The sequence below is a fragment of the Acipenser ruthenus genome, chromosome 8, assembly GCF_902713425.1.
Source record: "Acipenser ruthenus chromosome 8, fAciRut3.2 maternal haplotype, whole genome shotgun sequence".
NCBI classification, from domain to species: domain Eukaryota; kingdom Metazoa; phylum Chordata; class Actinopteri; order Acipenseriformes; family Acipenseridae; genus Acipenser; species Acipenser ruthenus.
Window position 1 is genome coordinate 20,290,063 of NC_081196.1, and position 9,073 is coordinate 20,299,135.

The 9,073-nt window shown below is 39.2% G+C and overlaps 1 long non-coding RNA gene across 1 annotated transcript; it reads right to left on the reverse strand.

The window, feature by feature from the left end:
* Positions 1–2,285: 2,285 nt before the first annotated feature.
* Positions 2,286–8,454, reverse strand: LOC131737747 (uncharacterized). The gene is made up of 3 exons (XR_009329341.1): positions 5,674–8,454; positions 4,865–4,919; positions 2,286–3,309 (listed from the first exon to the last, which is right to left on the reverse strand). It is a non-coding gene; the product is annotated as an uncharacterized LOC131737747 (long non-coding RNA).
* Positions 8,455–9,073: the final 619 nt, after the last annotated feature.

The window sequence follows — 9,073 nt, forward strand, 5'->3', positions numbered from 1 at the left end:
ACTTTTGAAAGAAAAACATAAAAATGCATATTGACAAGCCACAATCCTTCTGGGAGAATGTCCTTTGGACAGATGAGTCAAAACTGGAGCTTTTTGGCAAGTCACATCAGCTCTATGTTCACAGACGAAAAAATGAAGCTTTCAAAGAAAAGAACACCATACCTACAGTGAAACATGGAGGAGATTCGGTTATGTTTTGGGGCTGCTTTGCTGCGCCTGGCACAGGGTGCCTTGAATCTGTGCAGGGCACAATGAAATCTCAAGACTATCAAGGCATTCTGGAGCGAAACGTACTGCCCAGTGTCAGAAAGCTCTGTCTCAGTCGCAGGTCATGGGTCCTCCAACAGGATAATGACCCAAAACACACAGCTAAAAGCACCCAAGAATGGATAAGAACAAAACATTGGACTATTCTGAAGTGGCCTTCTATGAGTCCTGATCTGAATCTTATCGAACATCTATGGAAAGAGCTGAAACTTGCAGTCTGGAGAAGGCACCCATCAAACCTGAGACAGCTGGAGCAGTTTGCTCAGGAAGAGTGGGCCAAACTACCTGTTAACAGGTGCAGAAGTCTCATTGAGAGCTACAGAAAACGTTTGATTGCAGTGATTGCCTCTAAAGGTTGTGCAATAAAATATTAGGTTAGCGGTCCCATCATTTTTGTCCATGCCATTTTCATTTGTTTTCTTATTTACAATATTATGTTGAATAAAAAATCAAAAGCAAAGTCGGATTTCTATTAAATATGGAATAAACAATGGTGGATGCCAATCACTTTTGTCAGTTTCAAGTTATTTCAGAGAAAATTGTGCATTCTTCGTTTTTTGTGGAGGGGTACCAACAAATTTGAGCATGTCACGTCATATATATATTATGCCTGCGCAGACATAGTTAAGGTTTGAATGAAGGTACTGTTTAAAGTCAATTTTACAACCAGCTCAAAAGGGGGGTAAAACCCCACCAATATGCATGCGTGGTTGGATTGGCAGGCTCAACAAACCCTGTGAATGGGGTAGCATTTGGTTGAATACTTTTGTGGCCAAAAAAACAGCTGTTTTTAATTTTTTTTTAGAAATGATTAAGATGCTTTTTTATACACCTGTATATCAAAAAGTATAGCAAATTAAGGAACCACGCTCGACATACACATAGTCCCGGGGTGTAGATGTGCAACAGGTTAATATTTTTTTTGGGGGGGTCCTAGTTTTATAGAAATTGAACCCCAAAGATAACGGTCTGACGTCACTGCTGTCTGACGTCTTTGCTGGGCAGAGTGACTTGCTCTGAATAGGGAGACATGGAATATATAGTTCAGCACACACGGGTCACATCTGTGTTTCTGTCTGGATTAAAATTGGTAATCAGTGATAATGTTTTTGTGTTTGTACCTTCAACACTGGAGAAACTAATAATATATTTTTTTAATTTATGAAATATGATTTTCATTTTCCCCCTCTCACTTTTGTTGTTATGGTACGGTCGGGAGTTCAATGACACCGTTCCATTCCACAAACAAATCTATGTTGCTGTCGGTATTAAAACTGTTAACTTCTCTGTGCTTTTAAATAATAAATTGTGAAAAATGAAAGTGACCCTGTGTAGTGTTACTTATTATACAATTAAGATTAAATTAAACTGGTGGGGACGCAGCCTCTAGCATGCAGCTAGTACAGCAAGTGCAAGCAACGACACTGTTACAGTACAGATGTCTTTCAGAGGTATGTACTGATGTTCACATTTAGCAAACTTTAACAATAACAAAATCTTGGTTGACAACAAGACAAATGATATCATCCTCCTTTTTACAGTTTTTAAAAGAATATTCCATAATGAAAATTATTTTATAAAGACATGAATGCATTTTATACGTTTCTTCCTACCAAAAGTTACTTATTTGGAACGCCACTTGTGCTCAGTTAGAAAATAAACACACTGCTCCGTATCACCAGATTTATATAGCACCATTTTACAATTCAAACACAGAATTAACTATCCCCCTTTTTTATTTATTTTTTATTTAACCAGGAAGTCACACTGAGATTCAAAATCTCTTTTTCAAGAGGCCAAGGCAGCAATACATAAACAATCACACACACAGAACTACATAGATTACCATGAAAGTTTCAAAAATAATAATACCATTAAAAAGTAATTGATCAATACATTTAATTGGATTATTTGCAACTTTAAATTTAATTAAAACAAGTACATTTATCAGAAATAATTTTTTTTTTTTTTTTTTAAATCTCTTCATGATATATAATCAGATAGTTTTAAGTATTTTTGAATGTTGTTCCATGACCAAGGGGCAGTTTTGAAAAATGTAATATTGACTGGGATCTAAGTTGGTAAATATTAGTACTGGTGGTTACCAGAGCACTAAGATAAGATGGAAGTTTCCCCAGAATAATGTTATATACAAAGATATACCAGTGCTTCAGTCTGTGTGAAGAAAGTGAGGTCCACCCCATTTGCCTGTACAGCTCACAATGAAGAGTTAAAGATCTAGATTGGTTACAAATCTAAGAGCTCCATGATAAAGAGAGTCTAGTATCCTCAGACTAGATACAGCTGCATGCATGTAAAGAATATCTCTGTAATCAATCACTGAAAGAAAAGCATGACATACAAGTGCTTTCTTTGCCTCAAATGAAAAACAAGATTTGTCTAAAATAAAAACTTAGTTTGAGTTTTAATTTTGTTTATTAACTTATTAAGAAATTAATTATCCCCTATATTGTTTATTAGTTGATTAATAAACAATATGGGGGATGATATGATATTGCAATTAATACAGCACTTGCCAATTTCAAGCATGACATAGTTGTAATTGATAGGAAAACATTTTAATCTCTGGCAATTGTGTTCCACAAAGGGAAAACCATCAGCTATGGTCACTATGTTGCCTGGGTGCAAAAACATGAGCAATGGTTTCAATGTAATGATGCGTAATGCAGCGATGCATCAGACTGCCTAAAAACCTGCATGATTCTTACATGATCTTTCTAGAGAGAGTGGACAAAGCAATACAACATGAATAATAGCTGCCCTCAGCACTACTATTCAAATTTGTCCCCATCTCTCCAGCCTCAGGTACAGCCGTTGCTGTCCCCACCTCTCCAGCCTCAGGGGCAGCCGTTGCTGTTCCCACCTCTCCAGCCTTATGGGCAGGGATTAACATTTTTCACATTTGATTTGGCTTCAATAAATCTGCGTGTCTCTTTCTTCTGTGCTATTTAATGTCTCAAGTTGTGTTTTCACCACAACATTATGTGGCAGATGTGGTTGTTTGATTTTCCAGGATGCCTTCTGCAAAACAATGGAAATTCAATGGCAAAAACTTTGTTAAAGTAAAATTAAGATTTGTTTGCAAAAGTCCAAAAGGTAAGGAAATTGCAAATGAAGGTAGCCATGCAACCTTAACTCTGCACCCTTATGTGTATGTTTCCCATCACACTTGACATCACATATGACAAATTCTCCCTGAACACTGGCCATACGGACATAACACTGGGAAATCATAGTCCTTGTGAGTGGTAACATGTTCAGTAACTGCATTAGCATTCCCACAATGTGTGCTTTAACAAACAGCAGAATGCCTTGTACTCAGAAATGTGTAATTCATGTTGAGGTATGTAGTGATGAGTATTAGATTTTTGGAAAGGAGTAGATAAAAACGAACGGGACATGCAGTATGTCAAACTCTACATGTATGTTAACACTTTCCATTACAGTTAGTACTGTATGGTATACTGTTGCTACATGTACTGTATGTTGTGGTACACAAAGCAGTGTTTTATGTCTCTTGTAAGCATAACATCCACACATTACAATCAACCACTTGTTAATGTACTTCATTGAGTACTGTTAACATCTTTCATCCTCACAACAAGGGAAAATAGCTGTGACTTAACAAATAAAAGAGAAAATTCTGTGACTTAACAGAAAACTCATTACAAAACATAGTACAAAAGAAAGATGCTCCAAACACTAAAATGGTGATTAAAATGTCACTGCCACTGTTTTCTGACTATCTGAAATTCAAACAATGTCAACTCAACGAAAATAAATATGATGGGCGGGATATAAACTGCTGATTATTCAGCAGTCAGCAAACCAGACAGAGAGCTGTACGCCAAAAAAACTTTGAGAACTATGCAGTATGAACTTCAAAAACATTTTCTGTTATTTTATTTCTGTTACTTATTTATTTACTTATGCTGTATCAGCTCTATTTATACAAAATATATGTCAATATTTATTTACGTATGCTGTATCAGCTATATTTAAACAAAATATATAAAATTGTATTTACTATCCAGCCTTGTCTCACTTATTTTCTTGACTGTTTCATATATTAAATATGTACTGCAGACTGAGCTCATAGTGAAAATTAAATGTCCCTCGGGAAGACTATTGTTACCGCCAGGCCTGCGGCTTCGGGCTTTATAGTCCCCTTTCGGTAACAATAGTCTTCTCCTGGGTCAATAATTTTCCACTATAGCCCTCCTCTCCAGTCCATATATATATATATATATATATATATATATATATATATATATTAGGGGTCGGCACAGGTACGCGAAAACCTGGGTATCTGTCAGGTTTTAAATTACTCAACCCAGTTTCTTTTTACTACCCGAGTAATGATTATCAATTTGAGAATTTAAAGAAAATGTACAAAATATGACAATGCATTTGTAAGCGTGGGTCTCTGGCCTGCGTAATAAAGACAACATTAAAACAAGCTTTGCCTTAAACCTTTTCTTAACTGACTGTGCTTTCTTACTAGTACCTAATCTCCTAAATTAAACAACCACATTAAATCCAAACAGAACTAAACACAGCTTTGAGAGAAACTTACATGTACCAACCGGTGTGTTGTCTCACTGGAGTTTGGTCTGGTGGAGTGTGCATTCCTGGAATAAAAAGAAAGAAAGAAAAAAGAAAACAAATTCATGTTTTAGAAAAATACAAGTCATTTTAGAGAGGGGTTGTTTTTTTGTTTATCAGTCTAAGAACTGCATGAATACATATAGGAGGCTGTGTGGTCCAGTGGTTAAAGAAACAGGCTTGTAACCGGGAGGTCCCCGGTTCAAACCCCAACTCGTGTGACCCTGAGCAAGTCACTTAACCTCCTTATGCTCCGTCTTTCGGGTGAGACGTTGTTGTAAGTGACTCTGCAACTGATGCATAGATCAGACACCCTAGTCTCGTATCTTGTAAAGTGGTTTGTGATAGTGGTCCAGGTATCTGAGACTGGAGGAAAAGTGGCCAAGGTCAAAGTAGCTGTGCCTAAGCTGGAAGAAAAGAATGATGTGGATCAATATATCTTACTACATTTGAGAGGCTGGCACCCACACATGGATTGCCAAAGGAAGATTGGGCCGAGTATCTGGTGCCATATCTTACTGGAGTGCCTATGTGTCTATGGGCGTAAATGACTCTGGACCATGACCAGGTTAAAACAGCAAATTTAACCAAATATGAAATTAATGCTGAAGTTTATTTACAAAGATTTAGAAACCCTTGGTATTACGCCAGGGGAGACACCCCCAGAACTGTATAACCGGTTAAAATAATTGTTCAAAAAATGAATTAGACCAGAGACAAAGACAGTACAGGAAGTAACGGAAATAATAATTTTGGAACAGTTCATTCATTTATTGTCACCTGAAATACAAGTGTGGGTGAACAAACGTAGTCCTGGAACTGCGCTGGAAGCTGCTGAGTTGGTGGATGCCTTTGTTGCTGCTCGAGGGAAACCCAGAGAGTTCCGGTACCACCGAAGTGCTAGATCATTCTCCAGAGGTAAGTCTGAAGGGGTCAGGGAATGAAGTGGTCTTAATATCCTGGGAAAGTATTAAAGGGAAACCAGAGAGGATGGACAAAGGGAAACATATATGTTATAACTGTGGTCAGCCAGGTCATATCAAGCTAGAGTGCCTCCTAAAGGAAACTAACATTTGTCACCCCCCCCATTCCGCCTCTCCACCATGAGTGCCCGGGCCTTTAGCTGCTCGGCACTCAGGCTCTGGAATGCACTCCCCTGACATATATAACATGCAGACACAGTCATTTCATTCAAAAACCTCCTGAAAACACACCTCTTTCAGGAAACCTATGACTTTTAGTCTATGGTCTATGTCTGACTCTGTCCTACCCCCCCTTCTGTGCCTTCCCAGTATCCCTATGTGCCACCCAACCCAAACCCTTACCCTAAACCGGGTCTGTATCCTATTCCCAACCCTACCCCCCTAAACCTAAACCCTTACCCTAAACTGGATTTGTATCCTTTACCCAACTCCCCTCTCCTCTTTTTATCTGTTCTGTTTTGTCTGATCCTTTGATTTTAGATTGTACTGTTGATTGATGCACATGATTTTATGTATTGCACTTGATTTTATGTAGGCCTACTTTTAATGTAAGATGTCTTTGAGTGTCCTGAAAGGCATCCACCAAATAAAATGTATTATTATTATTATTATTATTATTATTATTATAACATTGCTTATTTATGCTATGTGCCTAGACCAAGGGAAATGTGTATGGGAAGCCAGGGTAAGGAACAGACCATCACTGTAATGTTAAATAACAAACCTGTGTTAGCTTTGATAGCTACTGTTAGTACACAGACTTTGGTGCAGTCAAGACTTGTGCAGAGGAAATGGCAGAGTAATGGTCCAGGGCTAAGGATTAGATGAATTCATGGGGAAGAAAAATCTTATCCTACAGCCAAGGTGTATTTAGAGGTGCAGGGGCAGACATTTCTGATGTTGGTGTGTTTAGTGGATACTTTGCCCTATCCAGTTATCTTAGGGCAGGATTTACCCATTTTGCCTGAGTTAGTCCAGACTTGCAGACCGGTGAATCTGGTATTAACTAGGACCCAAGCTAAAGTACAATCTGGAGACAATATGTTGGAGGCCATGCCTTTTGTTTACTCTGAATTGGAAGATAAACCAGGGAAGAGTAGGAAAAATAGGAGACAGAGGCCAAGAGAGAAAATGAATGGTACAGCTAAACTGAGCCAAGAGGAAGAACCAGAGCCAGAATCCAAAGTAGGAGGGGAGTGGAGCTTGCCTAGTAACCTTAGATTGTTACAGAAGGATGAGTCTTTGAACCTGTTTGAGAGAGTGTGTGAAATAGAGGTAGTACATCAGAGCCCAGTAAAGTTACTACGGGGAGTTGTATTGCAAATCTGAAATAAAGGGTCAAGAACAGTTGATTGTGCCTAACAGTTTGAGGGAGAAGGTGTTAGGCATAGCACTTACAATACCATGGGCAGGGCATTTGGGAACTACAAAGACACTGGATCAAATAGCTAGTCAATTTTATTGGCCAGGCTTGTGTTCCGATGTACAGGCTTATTGTAGCTCTTGCACACAGTACCAACTAACCAGTAGTAGGGGAGTAGCACGATTTCCTTTGCAGCCGTTGCCAATTATTGGGGTACCTTTTTTAAGAATAGGGATGGACTTAGTAGGACCCTTGGAGAGAACACAGGCAGAAAATTGGCACATTTTAGTAATTTATGATTATGCTACCCTAAGGCGTTTCCCCTTAGAGACATTAACCCTTTGCGGTATCAGATAACGGGGTGGTCGTAAGTAAACAAGTTGGCTGACTGAATCAGCTCACAGAAAACACAGACATTTGCAGAGCTTTTTTGAGATGTTATAGTAATAAAATAATGACTTGGATCGCATTATTGAGGAGTTTGGTGATAAAACGAGTGATCCGGAGATGATCGATCGGTATGTACGACTATTATTATTATTATTATTTATTTCTTACATAGGTGAACGCTATAACAAACGAAAGGGTGGGGCGGGGCTGGAGATGCCTAGTGAGTGCTTTGTTGATATGCAGGGCCATTTAAACCTGTTTGACTGTGGAAAAAAATACTTTTAAACAGCGCGTCTAAAATTAACTGCGCGTGTGAAAATTAATTAGATCTGACGTGCCTGACGCGCGATTAATAAATGGACCGCAAAGGGTTAAGGCTAGACAAATAGCCTATGCGCTACTGCCGAATATTTCGGTTCAGGACCCGGAACATTTACCTCAGGGCCGAGCCTGAATATTTCAGGACCTGCCGTTTCACAGCACTGCCTGTTTTGTTTTCCAATTGCAGCATTTAAAAATGATGCAGAAATCTGATCTACAGTGCCGTGAAAAAGTATTTGCCCCGTCTGATTTTCTGCATTTTTCACATTGTATTTGGTCAGATTTTTTTGTGGGTTGTAGTAGTATATAGAGGGAGTCTGATAGAAAAACATGACACCAAAGTTTGGTGCTTCTTTCATTTGTTTGGTGTGCAAGGTAATCAAACATACAATCTTCAGGTGTGAAAAAGTTATTGCCCCCCCTAGTTAACTCAACCCAATTAAAGAGATAATTAAGGTCAGCTGTTTGAGTACTTTGGTTAACAACCAGGTCTGATTTGGGCCAGCCCTGCCCAATATAAATCTGACTAACTTTGGCATCAGAGTGAAGTTGTCAGCACACAGGTTCTAGAGGCACATCATGCCACAAACAAAAGAAATTCCTGAAGACCTCCGGAAAAAGTTGTTGATGCCTATCAGTCTGGAAAGGGTTACAAAGCCATTTCTAAGGCTCTGGGGCTCCACTGAACCACAGTCAGAGCCATATTGCCCAAATGGAGAAAGTTTGGGACAGTAGTGAATCTTCCCAGGAGTGTCCGTCCTGCCAAAATCTCTCCAAGAGCAAGGCGTAAAATCGTCCAGGAAGTCACAAAGAACCCTAGAACAACACTCAGGGATCTGCAGGCCTCTCTCGCCTCGGCTAAGGTCAGTGTTCATGACTCCACCAACGGAAAGACACTGGGCAAAAATGGGATTCATGGCAGAGTAGCAAGGCGGAAACCATTGCTCACTAAGAATGCTCATCTCAAGTTTGCCAAAAAGCACCTGGATGATCCTCAAGAGTCCTGGAACAATGTTCTATGGACAGATGAGTCAAAAGTGGAACTTTTTGGCCGACATGGGCCCCGTTATGTCTGGCAAAAACCAATCACTGCATTCCACGTAAGAACCTCATACAAACGGTC